Source organism: Piliocolobus tephrosceles, chromosome 2 (genome assembly GCF_002776525.5).
Source record: "Piliocolobus tephrosceles isolate RC106 chromosome 2, ASM277652v3, whole genome shotgun sequence".
Classification (NCBI taxonomy): Eukaryota; Metazoa; Chordata; class Mammalia; order Primates; family Cercopithecidae; genus Piliocolobus; species Piliocolobus tephrosceles.
In genome coordinates this window covers 187,004,916-187,020,059 of record NC_045435.1, presented here as the reverse complement: position 1 = coordinate 187,020,059, position 15,144 = coordinate 187,004,916, and the positions used below count along the sequence as shown (strand labels likewise).

Here is a 15,144-nt window from a genome sequence, read left to right as displayed (position 1 = left end):
TGACATAAGAGGAAACTTCATTGCTATTCATTGTTTTCATTTTTGAAAAAAATACTGTATTACTGTTTCTTTATTCATGTAGTGATGAGAGATTTCCTAAGCATATTTATTTTTACTTGTCCCCTATACCAGATTTGTGTTTAACTTCTGTAAAATCATATTTTCACAATATTACTAAGGGAGGAAGGTGGACCAGTGTTAAGCCCTGAACATATACCAGACATTTTATATTTTAATGTCTCAAAATATAGTTATTAAGCATTCAGACTCTAGAGCTAGACTGCCTGGGTTCAAATTTTAACTTTGACTACCTACGCAACCGTGGAGAGTTATCTAACTTCTTCTGCCTCATTTTCTTTGCCTAAAAATGTGGATAATGACAATAATTTTCATGGGATTGTTGAGAGGAGTACATGAGTTAATTTAATTTAAAATAATTCCTGGTATGTAGTAAGTACTATGTAAGCTTAACTTAAAAAAATTATTTTGATCATTATTACTACAATTATTTTCTACACGAATCCCATACGATGGCTATTAATATGACTTTTTTTATAGACGAGAAAACTGCATCTCAGAGGGGTTAAATTTCATGCTGAAAATAACCCAACTGCTAAGTGACTTAGCTAGTAAGGCTGAAGGATAAAGTGGTAGAAGATGAAGTGGAGCGTAGGAGGGAGGGAATTTAGTGACTTTTTTTTTTTTTTTTTTTTGGAGACGGAGTTTCATTGCCCAGGCTGGAGTGCAATGGCAGAATCTCAGCTCACTGCAAACCTCTGCCTCTGGGGTTTAAGCAATTCTCCTGCCTCAGCTTCCCAAGTAGCTGGGATTACTGGTATGCACCATCACGCCCGGCTAATTTTTGTATTGTTAGTAGAGATGGGTTTCACCATATTGGTCAGGCTGGTCTGATTCAGGATGTATTTTGAATAAAAGTCAACCAATTTTGCTGAAGAATTACACATGAAGTATAAAAAATAAGCAGGTGTCAAAAATTACTCCAAGGTTTTTATTTTGAGCAACTAGGAACAAAGGACAGTTTCTGTTTATTGAGCCAAGGTTAACTAGAGGAGAAGAAAGTACAAGAGAAAGGTTGAAATAGAGATTTGTTGGACCGTTCCTGAATTAGTATAGCTTAGGCTATTATATGTTAACAGTTTTAATCTAAATCTCAGAGACATGGTGTAATAAAGTCGGGAATCAAGTTCAATGCTTGTAGCACAGCACCGCTCTATTCTGTAGCCCTGTCATCTAGAATGTTGATACAGCTTAACTGCCTCCAACATTGCAAAACAGAAGAGGATAAAGGATACATCCCAGCTTTCAACTGCCTCAGTTCAGAAGGGGCACACATCATTTCTACTGAAGTCCATTGGCCAGGATTAGTCACAGACTACCACCAACATAAGGCAAGGAAGGTTAGTAAACATAAGGAAGTGTTTATAGTACTTGGTGAGCGCTGCCTCTATCATAGTCTATCCTTTGATCTCAACTCATTCTCATTAGAGACAACCCCAAATCTCTTCTAGTAACTGCACTCAGCACAAAGAACAGGCTTTGCAGGATACATTTAATAGTCTTCATCAGATATAATGTGGCCACTCTTTTTCTTTGAGACAGAGTGTCACTGTGTAGCCCAGGCTGGAGTGCAGTGGTACAATCTTGGCTCACTGCAACCTCTGCCTCCCAGGTTCCAGCTATCCTCCTGCCTCAGCCTCCCGAGTAGATGGGACTACAGGTGCCGCCACCAAGACTGCCTAGTTTTTTGAATTTTTAGTAGAGACGGGGGTTTCATCATGTTGGCCAGGCTGGTCTCAAACTCCTGACCTCAGGTGATCCACCTGCCTTGGCCTCTTAAAGTGCTGGGATTACAGGCGTGAGGTACCATGCCACACGCCTTTTTTTTTTTTCTTTTTGAGATGGAGTTTTGCTCTTGTTGCCCAGGCTGGAGTGCAATGGCGTGCAACCTTGGCTCACTGCAACCTTCGCCTTTCCAGTTCAAGCGATTCTCCTGCTTCAGCCTCCCAAGTAGCTGGGATAACAGGCATGCGCCACCATGCTCAGCTAATTTTTTGTATTTTTAACAGAGACAGGTTTCACCATGTTGGCCAGGCTAGTCTCAAACTCCTGACCTCAGGTGATCCACCTGCTTCTGCCTCCCAAAGTGCTGGGATTACAGGTGTGAGCCACCACGCCCAGCCAAGCTACTCTTCATTCACAGACCTATTAACTGAAGAGAAGAGTTATTATTTACCCCATACAAATCCAACAGAGGAGCAGGGAAAGGATAACCACAATCAACGGCAACCTGAACATACTGCCTGCCAATTTGCTCTTTTCCAGCCTTTCTTCTAGGAGCTCTAGGCACATGGTCTGAATCCCAAGCTGTTGCAGATGCCAGTTTTACCACTTATTTTGTCATTTAATAAAATTAACTCTTAATTTTTCAAACCTATGATATCAGTTTCTGTGTCTGCCATTAATGAGTTGCTGATACTGTGTCAGATTTTAGGTATGTTTTAGAGAAGCACCCTCCCTTCACGTTATCAAACTGTATATTGGGATATGCTAAGCAAGCTAACAAAATAGCCTTTAAATCTCAGTGCTGCATCTTTCTATAATTTTGATCGCGTTTACATGAAGTCTTACATATGCTGATCATTTTTCCTTCACTTCATGCATACACTATGTGGAACACATGGTGTCCAATGTACCTATAGTAGGATAGGAGACGCATGAAGCACGTAAATATGCTTTTAACTGCCAGAGCTATGCATATGATCCCAATTTAACTTCATGGGGATGTGGGATCCCTAGGAAATATAGAGAAGTTTTAGGAATGTTGAAGAGTTGTATTCCTACCACATATTTTGGGTTTGTTATGCCATAGATAATAAAATCTTCCAGTAGTAAATTGAGTAGGAGATTAAATGTATGTATGAATTTGAAGTTAGTGAATATGAATTTACATCTCCAATCAGCCCAGATTAAAGATACACATTTGACAGTTATCCACATAAAAATATTGTTTGGCATTGTGAAGAGACCATCTAGGGAGTGACTCCAAATATAAAGAAAAGGTATCTAAAGACTGAGGCCCAGATCATTCTAAGGGCAGAAACTGAGCAGAAGAGGCAGAATCAACAAAAGAGGCTGAGTAGGAGTAGGTACAAGGAAGGAGGCAAGAAAGCAACACCCAGAAGTCAAGTAAAAAAACTGTTTCTGAGCAAGACTCCATCTCAAAAAAAAAAACAAAAAACAAAAAACAAAACTGTTTCCAGGAAAAAGGAGTTCAAGTCTATCCAAAGCTGTTGTTACCAAAACACCAGGGGTTCAGTCTAGGTCCTGCAGCTCACTCACTGCACAGAAAGCTGATCACTGAGACAAGTATTGCCAAGGAAGAAGGCTTTAATCGGGTGCTGCAGCCAAGGAGATGGAAGCTCAGTGTCAAATCCATCTGTCTAACTCACTAAAACTAGGGTTTATATAGCAGGGAAGAAATGTAACTATGTGTGAGAAAGGCAAGGAAGCAATCATGATGAATGAGGGGCCCAGTATCTCATTGTCTGGATGTGATGATCTCGTGAATTTCAGTTCTTTGATACTTTTTTTTTTTTAATACAGAGTCTTGCTCTGTCACCAGGCTGGAGTGCAGTGGTGCGATCTCTGCTCACTGCAACCTCTGCCTCCCGTGTTCAAGCGATTCTCCTGCCTCAGTCACCCAAGTAGCTGGGACTACAGGCATGCGGCCACCACCCCCAGCTAATTTTTGTATTTTTAGTAGAGACAGGATTTCACCATGTTGGTCAGAATGGTCTCGATTTCCTGACCTCGTATCTGCCCACCTGGGCCTCCCAAAGTGCTGGGAATACAGGCGTGAGCCACTGCACCCGGCCCTTTGACACTTTGTTTGAGAGGCCTAAAGGTCGTTTCCTGAGGAAGAAACTCAGCTAAAACAAATACAAACTTTAAGCTTTAACAGCAGGAGGGTCAATTTCTGATTATCCAAAAACAACTGTGTATGGGACTATTGGGCTGGTTTCACTATGATAGATCCAGTAAAATGAGGCCTGAGAACTTCCAGTTGAATTCAGTGGAAGAAAGGTCATTAATGGCCTTGCCAAGGATTGTTTGGTGAACTTTTTGTTAAAGAAAACATGACTAGAGAACTGGAACCACTGATAATAGAAAATTATCCTAAAGAATTTTGTGCTAAGGAATAGAAAAAAATTCGGTACATCAGCTAGAATGATTTGAAAGCATCCAAAAAAAAAAAAAAAAAAAAACCCTTTTTGTTTATTTTTAAGCAAGTAGATATTGCAACATGTTTGTAGGCCAGGTACCAGTGGCTCACACTTGCAATCCCACTACTTTGGGAGGCCAAGGCAGGAGAATCACTTGTGCCTAGTCGTTTGAGACCAGCTTGGCCAATATAGGGAGGCTGTGTCTCTACAAAAACATTTAAAAATTAGCCTGGTGTGGTGACCCACGCTAGTAGTCCCAGATACTCTTGAGATTGAGACCGGAGGGTCCCTTGAGCCCAGGATTTCAAGGTTACAGTGAGCTATGGTTGTGCCACTGCACTCCAGCTTGGGTGACAAAGCTGAACCTAACCCACATTATACATGAAGTGTTCTAATGTTGCCATAACTAGAGACTAACCACTGTGAATAACAACATATGAAGATGAAATAGACCCAGAAATCCAGCTTAAGAAAGTAAAATCTTACACTTACTATGAAATATTGTACCTTTCTTTAATCTTTTAATATATTGTTGATAGAGATCTGCTACAAGTACAGCTATCCAACTCCTAGCATCATGCTAAAAACAGAGAATACAAGAGTTAACAAGACAGCCATTAAGTGACACCAGAAAGTTGGCTGGGGTTTTACTTTATGTAAATGATAACTGGTGCACGCTATAAACATTGGGGAATTGGCTCTACCACCAATATGACTCATGACAGTTCCCTTTGACCACATCCAAAAAGTTCTCCAAACTATATTCCATTGTATATTTAATCGAACTGTTCATGTGGTATAAGTCTTGGCTAAGTGTAAGTTTATGTTCTTCTGCCAGACTCAGATATTCAAAGGCATCTGAAAGGACAGAAAGAACAGTGATGATAAGTTTCCAAAGCCTACTATAAGAAGAAGATTGGCCAGGCATGGTGGCATGCACCTGTAGTCCCAGCTCCTCAGGAGGCTGAGGCTAGAGAATCACTTGAGGCTGTAGCACTCTATAATCATGTCTATTCATAGCCACTGTGGTCCAGGCTGGGGAGCATAGTGAGAAGCCTCATCCGAAAAAAAAAAAAAAACTGAAAAAAAAAGAAGGTTAGATTAGTGGGTGAGGCGCCTCACTTCAATGTCTGAAAATAGACTTCTGCTTTCGCAGGGTTTGAATGTGGCTTCTAAGGGAAACTGTGGCTCTTGAAGAAATGAAAAATAGGCTCTGAGTGATATCATAACACTCTGTTTATATGTGGTGATAAGCACAGGGGCTACAGTTTATTCGGGGAGGAAAACCTGGGCAAGCAGATAGAAATGTATCATTCATTTCAATGAGGGATTATATCTTTTTCAGCTCTTTTTCACTGTAAATACTGCTGATCAGCAATGAATCAAAGCCCCTTCTCCCGAGGCACTCAGTTTTATAAGCTCTTTAAGTAAAAGGAAATTGGAGAAGCTGATAATTAGCCAGATGCAGCTACTCTAAGTCAAGTGATCGGTAACAACCTACAGAAGATTTAAAATGACTCACTTATATATTTGAAGACTGAAATGCCAATATATTTGGTTTGATTTCTCTGAAGAATCATTTTATGATCAGAATGGGAAGGCTAAATGTGATGATAAATGAAGTTAATTAAATATCATTTTATGGTCTGCAAAGTGACCTTCAAGCTGTCTTCCTTCCTCTTCACTCAATAAATAGACTGTCATTAGCACTGCTTTTTTACTTAGGTGACTTTCTTTTTGGTATTTCAGTTACCTCAAGTGTAAAATAGAGGGATGAATCTCATAGGGCAGTCTATTGAATTCTCTAGACTGTATTATAATGTATAACAGTGCTGTCCAGTAGAATTTTCTGTGATGGGAACATTCTCTAGTTTGTACTGCCCATTATGGTAGTCACTGGCTACAAGTGCTACTGAGCACTTGAAACGTGACTAGTATGATGGAGATGCTGAATTTTTTTTTTTTTTTTTTTCTGAGACGGAGTCTCGCTCTGCCGCCCAGGCTGGAGTGCAGTGGCCGGATCTCAGCTCACTGCAAGCTCCGCCTCCTGGGTTCACGCCATTCTCCTGCCTCAGCCTCCCAAGTAGCTGGGACTACAGGCGCCCGCCACCTCGCCCGGCTAGTTTTTTGTATTTTTTAGTAGAGACGGGGTTTCACTGTGTTAGCCAGATGCTGAATTTTTAATTTATTTAATTGTAATTAACTTAAAGATCCACATGAGGCTAGTAGCTACCACATTGACTGTCCCTTTTAAAAACTTCATTCTCTCATCCAGGCACACATAAGCTATTGATTAAAAAAAAAATGTATTTTGTTTTCTTCTTTAGCTTGCTTTTGGAAATACTGTGTTTAAAGCTTTTTCTCAGGATGCAAAGAAAGATAAGAATATCAGGAAAAGATATGTATCTACCCATTCTACTGTTTAAAATTGTAGCTGTTTCAATCACAAAGAAACTGGCATTTATTCTGCGTATGATGTTTTCACCTTGTTCTTATTACTAAGTCAACTGTAATAAGCTTAAGGTTTATGTTGTGAATAATCACTAATGAGTTGCACTTTTGAATGGCATGTCATTATCAAAATGGGTTTGTAGAGCTAGAGTTGAAAATGCTGTATCTATTGTATGCTTTCCATAAATTCATTGCTCATGTAAAGTTTTGTCCCGTTGTGACTATGCTGAACTATTAATTAAAACATTTTGAAAAGCATCTTGGAAGGTTAAATTATATTGTCTCATGTTACATGGTAAATATGCATTATTGTTCTTTCTCATTTTTATGATTGTGTTGGCCACCTCTCTTTTCTATTAATTTGAACAACGGTCATTGAGACTACCCTAATAAATGAATACATTACTAAAGGAGAAATAGATTTATTAAACTCTGGGGGAAAAGTACTAGATGTCGTAAAGATAGAATGTTAAGAAAATTTTCTTTTTTTTTCTTTTTTTTTTTTTTTTGAGACGGAGTCTCGCTCTGTCGCCCAAGCTAGAGTGCAGTGGCCAGATCTCAGCTCACTGCAAGCTCCGCCTCCAGGTTCACGCCATTCTCCTGCCTCAGCCTCCCGAGTAGCTGGGACTATAGGTGCCCGCCACCTCACCCGGCTAGTTTTTTGTATTTTTTAGTAGAGACGGGGTTTCACCGTGTTAGCCAGGATGGTCTCGATCTCCTGACCTTGTGATCCACCCGCCTCGGCCTCCCAAAGTGCTGGGATTACAGGCTTGAGCCACCGCGCCCGGCCGAAAATTTTCTTAAAATAATGATTTGCCTTTTGTTTTCTTAATTTTCATGTCTGCCTTCTCCACAACATGAGAAATTATTTGAGACTGTCAGCATGCTTGTAAGAGTTTAGACACAGTGTGGTTAAAAACAAACAAACAAACAAACAAAAACAAAAACAAAAAAACAAAAACCACAAAAACTCATTGGCTTTCTCTTGATTAGTTTTTGTTTTATGTCTATACATCATACTGCCCTTGCTTACATCTAAACAAATTTATTTAGTCAATTAAAAGTTGGATTTTCAACCTCAATTTTGTTTGCAATCTGTGCTGGCACAAATATATTGCCAAAGTAACCTTACAATGAAAGAATATTAATGGCTAGATTACTCTGTGATAGCTGACCAGATCAGTCTACGTACCACCCTTTACAATATGGGGAGGAGAAGATACAGTTTAATCTACATAACATTATGTGGTGCTTAAGATAAAGCTGTCTTATAAGATAAAATGAATAATATTGCTTAAACTATTAAAAAAAATTAAGGGGCCGGGCATGGTGGCTCATGCCTGTGATCCCAACAATTTGGGAGGCCGAGGCGGGCAGATCACCTGAGGTCAATAGTTTGAGACCAGCCTGACCAACATGGAGAAACCCTGTCTCTATTCAAAATACAAAATTAGCTGGGTGTGGTGGCACATGTCTGTAATCCCAGCTACTCTGGAGGCTGAGGCAGGAGAATCACTTGAACCCAGGAGGCGGAGGTTGCGATGAGCTGAGATCGCCCCACTGCACTCCAGCCTGGCAACAAGAATGAAACTTGGTCTAAAAAAAAAAAATAATTAAAGGTTAGGCCCGGAGGCTTACACCTGTAATCCCACCACTTTGGAATGCGGAGGTGGCAGTGGAGGGGATCAGGCTTAAGCCCAGGAGTTTTGAGATCAGCCTGAGCAACATGGTGAAACCCCCTCTCTACAAAATACAAAGATTAGCCAGGAGTTGTAACATGTGTTTGCAGTCCCAGCTACCTGGGAGACTGAGGTGGGAGGACTGCTTGAGCCAGGGAGATCGAGGCTTCAGTGAGCTGCGATTGCACCACTGCATTCCAGTCTGGAGCAAGACCATTTTTCAAACAACAAATAAAAATCCCCAAACCCCCCAAACAGAAATGAAACAAAACAAGTAAACTATTAAAAAATTTTAAAACCTACAATAAAACAGACCAAGTTGAGCAATATGCCTGTAATGCTAAGCTTGCTAAGGAGTGACTCAAATGTATGTAAATAAATATTAGTTGCATGGTAACATCCAAAGATGTTCTCATGTATCTACAACAGTAATGAACACAAATGTGTTATAATAAATAAAGATGAAAACTCCTGCTTTCATCATCTCATGTTTATTAACTTTGGAAAAGTTGAACCATATTGAAGCATCTTGAGCCTTCAGGCATAAGGGATAATACCATTCAGAAAGCTTTTCATACTTTTTCCTTTTAGAAGACTCTATTAAGTTATTTTTTCATAATTTGGTTGAAGAAACTTAATTCCCTAAAGCTATGAACAGATTAAAGGTACAACTTGACAGACATTTTGTAGTGTGTGTAAATTTTAGGACAACATAGCCAGGAACTAACATCCTCTTATGAAATTTGATTATGTAATTGACACTAGAACCCACAACTCCATATACATATATTCATTTGCTGTATAAAGCTTCATGCAGAAACAAAGAGAAGAAAGATAATGCATTATTTTGAAACAAAACAGAAGAGTCCCTTCAAGTTGAAATACAGTTGGATTAGTAATACCTAATGCCTTGGATAAATAAGTGAGATGACTTGTCATATTCTTAACAAAAATTATATCTTAATTTACTGCGGTGTTAAAAGAATAGCCCCATTATTTAGTATATCGCTGACTTATTTTCTATTCTGAATGAAGTAATACTAAAAATTAAAATATGAAACAAAATAGAGTTACAAGTGGAGAAAATATTTTCTTCCCTTCATGGAAATTGTGTATATATTATATTAGGAGAAAACATATTACACATGAAACTATAGCATAAATCAATATATTGTGACTTCTTGTTTTAATTAAATTGGATGCCGTAGTCTAATTTTGAATTAAAAAATAAAGAACGTAGGAAATAGATTTGCATAATCCAACTTCCAATATTTACCATGAGAAAGTTTTAGGCTAAAGTAGGTTTTAATACCTTTTGTCAAAGCACGAAGCAGAACCCAGTTGGATTAGAAGCTTACAGATATCCAAATGTGAATACAAGGAAAGAAAGAGCTTGTAAGCAATAGGAGCATTTCTATAGTTCCTCACAAGGTTGGGGAAAGGCAGACAAGGATATCATAACTTCTTACATAATTCTTTCAAATCACGAGTCCTCCAGGATACTTCCCTATGTACTATTGCTAGCTTTCTAACACATTTATGAAAAACAGAATTGGTTAGTTTTCCCAAAATTCACTTCTCTTTGCTACAGCCCTCTACTACAATTTAAAAAAAAAATGTATTTACAATTTTTCCTAAATTAATTTTGAAGACTTTCAATTTGAAAACTGTCCAGAAAAACTAAGAAGTTACATACAAAACCAATATATATTCTAAGTACACATGTTCATTTCTTTCACCTCTTTTTGCCTCTTTTAAACTTTATCTTTAAAAAGCACATTGGATAACTGAAAAATTCGTTTTTTATAAAAGTCAATTTCTTAGTTTAACTCTTTATCTAATTTTTTTGGTCATGTTTCTTTGAATTTATTTTATTCTTTGGATCATAGAAGTCCATTAATTTTTAGTTAAGATTAGCAATTGCCCATTTCTCTCTTTTTCCTTTCATATGAAGACACCTTCTCACAATGCTCTCTTTTTATGCTAAAATAAGCCTTTGCTCTACTGGCCAAGCCTTTTTTCCTCCCAAGCATCAGACAGTGATTTTTAGGGTTTACAGAGGAAGTGTTTTTCAGATACTTTATAAACTTCTGCTAAGTAACTTATGATGAATCTCTGTTCCACAGAAAGTTTTTTTGTGTGAAAAAAACTTCACTTGAGAAGAGTTTTGTGTGTTTTCAAAGTATATCCAATGCACAATGGGCCTATGTGTCCAAACTACAGTAACATCATAGTTATTACTGAGAATTGAGCTTTCTACAATACTAAAACTTATGTTTTAATAAGTCATTCAAAAATAATCTGAATCATTTTAAAGAAATCATTCTCAAAATCATTATGCTCTTCAATTGCCTTATTAAGGATAATAAGGCAATTGAAGCCAAATAAGCCAATATATGAAACAGAGTAAACATTTTCTTAGATGAGTCCAAGATATCAAAAAAATCACATTGTACTATGCTGAAATGTACTGAGCTAAAATGATGTGTGCTTAGCTGGCCCTAACCTGTTATGGTGGTTTATTACTTGGTGGTAATTCTTTGACTTCTCTCCTACTTTCATTTTTAATTCTGCATGTACTTATTCCCCTCCTAATGAGACACTGCTTCTCTTAACTATCAGAATTTAGAAAAATGGAAAGATTTTAGGGGACAAGGGATATCTACGTTTGACAAATGAGTAATGCCCTTCACTTTCTTAATTCTAAGGCAATATGCTCTTTAGGGCTGCGTTTTATTTTTCTGAACATGATTGAAACTTGAATATGAAAAGAGAAGCCTAATTTCATAATTGTTACCAATCAGGCTACTGGAAAAATGGAATACAGGGAAGTGAAAGTACTTAACAGAAAATATACAGCACTGCCTTTCCTTATTCCCCAATAACGAACAGATTATATCTAAATTTTACAGAAGCAAACCTGTCTTTTGTTATTATTCTTTGACTACAAACATGCGCATGGCAAATCCATATAGACGGCATTTCACTGTGTTGTGTTTTTAACTATTATTTTTAAAAGTAAGCTTTAAGGGGAAGTTAACCATTCTTGAATAATTAAGGTATATAATTTTTAAATGTACGTGTATCAAAACGATTTACACAATTTAATTGAAGCTGTAACAATGCTGTAATGTGATGGACTGAAGTTCAAGCTTTGGAAAGCATTTGCAGAAGGTCAGTTCCTTGAAAATTTAATCATTAGGAAGTGTGAATAACTTTAGTGAAGCATCTTCCACGTTTCTGTGACATTTCACCAAGGAAGTGGCATCTGCAAAAATGAAAGTTGAGATTGTTAAAGCTAATGAGAACTCTGTAGATCAGGTGGAAGTCCATCAACTTCACTGGAGAAGAGTTAAATATTTAATTACATGCTGTTCCATTATAGCCTTTACTTACATGGCAAATTTTTATTTTGAAGATAATAATGCAAAATAACAATTTCAGTTCAAAATGCATTAAAAAGAATATTTTAAACATATAAGCTAAGTGCTATGCTCGTTTTAATAAAAATTATAAAAAGTCTTTTTCACAACTCCTTCCTTCAAGTACCAACTATATTCTATTTTGCTTGAGTTTTTAATCTTTGCTCAAAGGATACTGCCATGACAAACAAAAGAAGAACAAAGAAAACCTGAATACTACTTTCTGTTTATTGTAATACATTGAAAATTGTATATTTTGCACATTCTACCAAGAATCCCACCATATACTGCCATTTAAACAAGATTTCTGCTGTGTTTGAGTTATATTAATTTATTTGAATGATGGTATGTCAATATATGCCAATATAAATCTAAAATAAAAATTTTCAGTATAATTCAGCAGCATGTGTCTCACCTTATTGGAAGAAAAGTCTTAATGGATGTGCCAGCAAGTGGTAGCACAGTTAATGGTCACATTTCTTTTCTTTTTTCTTTTTTTTGAGATGGAGTTTGCCCAGGCTGAAGTGCAATGATGCACGACCTTGGCTGGTTGCAACTTCTGCCTTCCGGGTTCAAGCGATTCTCCTGTCTCAGTCTCCGGAGTAGCTGGGATTACAGGCACATGCTACAATGCCAGGCTAAATTTTTGTATTTTTAGTAGAGATGGGGTTTCATCATGTTGGCCAGGCTGGTCTCAAACTCCTGACCTCAGGAGATCCAAAGTGCTGGGATTACAGGTGTGAACCACCGCGCCCGGCCAATAGTCACATTTCTTATTTTATCAGGTTGACATTCTGATTTCAATGGCACAGACCTAGAACTTGCTAATTTCATCTAGAGAAGCTAGGAAAATTTAGACGAAATACTTGTTTGAATTTGAGTTGCTTAGAGCTAAAGTCTACTAAAAACTGGAAACTTTGGTACAATGTATTAATGATTTCAGAAAGCCATTGCATAAATACCAAATTATCGTCCTTTTGAAAATACGTATCAGAGAATAAATTAGTGTTTGATCTGGGAACTAGCGATGAAAATCAAAATATTTTACCCAAAATATACTTCTTTGACTTATTTGGAAGTGGCTCCACAAAGCTGTTTTTTGTGGGGGAAATTTGCATCTGTGGAGAATTTGCATTAATGCAGCCAGCCCTCCTCTTGTCTAGATCTAGGGAAGATTAACTGAGAGTCTAATGCTTTTAGAGGTCAGAAAAGACCATTTGCCATTTATTCTCTCCGAGGGCTTCTGGGTTTTATCTACATAGCAAGACTACCTTTGCTAGCCAGGACTCTTTCCTTTCTCTCTCCCATAACCTCTCTTGCCACTAAAACCTGTTTTGGGCCATGCTCTGAGCCTGCATTCTTTCTGTAACCTCAAGATAATATACACTTTTTTGTACACCATTGGTAGATTGGGTCTTCATTCTGAAGGCTCCCCTGCATACACATTAAATAAAGTTGTATCCGTTTCTCCTTTTAATCTTACATCTGCCGCGTGTCAGTGATTTTCAGCAAACTTTCAGAGAGACAAAAGTTAAAGTCAGCCCTTGGCACCTACCGTTTGGTGCAGTGAGCAGAGATTAAAACTTCACCCTGCCGGAAGTCACAGTTAGGAGAACCCAAGACCTAATCTGCTGGCAAAAAGCGTAAGAATTTCTTACCAGAAAAGCTCCTGGCCTCTCTCTCTCTGTGTAATCTGGTCGGGGAATGGTAAAAATCACTGTTTCCTCTGCACAATCTTGAGTAACGTGAGACAAAGATTTATGTGACTTAACTTACATAAGTTAAGTATAGTATCTCTGGTGTACGTTTTGGTACTTTGTGGTATGAATATTCATATTGTTTGATCTCTTTCCTCCCAGAAATAGTCTTTTCCTTTGTCTCTTTCTGTGCTGTTCATAAAGAGGGATATCAAATAAAGCTCCCTCCTGTTCAATTTTATGTCCTGGAGAGCTTGACATCTTACTAAGTGGGAGCATTCTTTCCTGGTCTCCACCACCCGAAGGGCATGATTTTTGGGTCACATCAGGTGGTCATCCTAAAAATGCCTGGGAACCCGACATTTTTTGTGACTAATCTCCCAAGCTCTTGGGGGCGGGGGTTTGTCATAAGAAGTCCTGCCCATAAGGGGCTTTTGTTTTCTCAGCCCTTGTTGCCTGGTTAATGCTGGGAAAGTCTAGTCCCAGGAGGGGACACCTGGTGTCACAGATTAACGTGTCTGTGACTGGCACCCCCCCCCCCAACAAATCTGTGGGTTTCTTAATATCTGTGGCAACAAGAGTCTTTTGCTATCTTAGCCTGTTTGTGGCAGTGAGATTTTGCTAGGGGAATCTTTGGCATTGTTTCTTCTATGCCCTAAAATTACCTTCTGGGCTTTACATGAAGAGGCTTTTGGATTGAGTTGTTACTGGAATAAGTACACCACTGGAAATCTTAATTGTCAGTGGCCAGAAGACGGATCCTTTAAGTTAGACTAAAATTCCTAAATTTAAAAAAACAACAACAAAAAATTTTAGAGATGTCTTATACCAAACAACTGATGAGAAGATTAAATTAAAAGAAGGATACATAGGCCGGGCATGGTGGCTCACACCTGTAATCTCAGCACTTTGGGAGGCTGTGGTGGCAGATCATGAGGTCAAGAGATCGAGACCATCCTGGCTTACATGGTGAAACCCCGTCTCTACTAAAAATACAAATGTTATCTGGGCATGGTGGCGTGTGCCTGTAGTCCCAGCTACCCGGGAGGCTGAGGCAGGAGAATCACTTGAACCCGGGAGGTGGAGGTTGCAATGAGCCGAGATTGCACCACTGCACTCCAACCTGGTGACAGAGGAGACTCTGTCTCAAGAAAAAAAAAAAAAAAAAAAGAAAGAAAGAAGGATACATAATAGGGTCATGGCTAACCTTCAAAATTCTCTTGACTAAATTAAAGAGCAAAAATTTGACCTAAAACTTTTAAAATCCTTTGTAAGAGACCGCCTGAGGGAATAACTATAAAAGCCATCCTGCCTTGTGGTCTATTAGTTAAAATTCCATGCTTTCAGCATCAAGGCCTAGGTTTGATACCCAGTCAGGGGGCCCTATTGGTTTGACATTTGTGTGACTTTTGACTTTTTGGGAATGGTCATTCACTTCTTTGGAGACACCTCATACATCCTTGGTTAAGTCAGAACCTTGGTTAAGGCTTATTAATTTTACCAGGGAGTGTACTTTTGGTTAAAAAAAAAAAAAAAAAAAATCAGAAGTCCAGGCTTGGTGGCTCACGCCTGTAATCCTAGCACTTGAGGGGCCAAGGCGGGTGGATCATGAGGTCATGAGTTCAGGACCAGCCTGGCCAATATGGTGAAA

General features: G+C 38.4%; 1 protein-coding gene across 1 annotated transcript in view; it reads right to left on the bottom strand.

Moving 5' to 3' along the window:
• Nucleotides 1-11,514: 11,514 nt before the first annotated feature.
• OSTN (osteocrin) overlaps nucleotides 11,515-15,144 on the bottom strand; it is a 44,451-nt gene continuing 40,821 nt past the window's right edge. The window contains exon 4 of the mRNA XM_023214746.1: nucleotides 11,515-11,642. The gene's annotated coding sequence lies outside the window, so the exon portion shown is untranslated. The remainder of the gene's footprint in view (nucleotides 11,643-15,144) is intronic.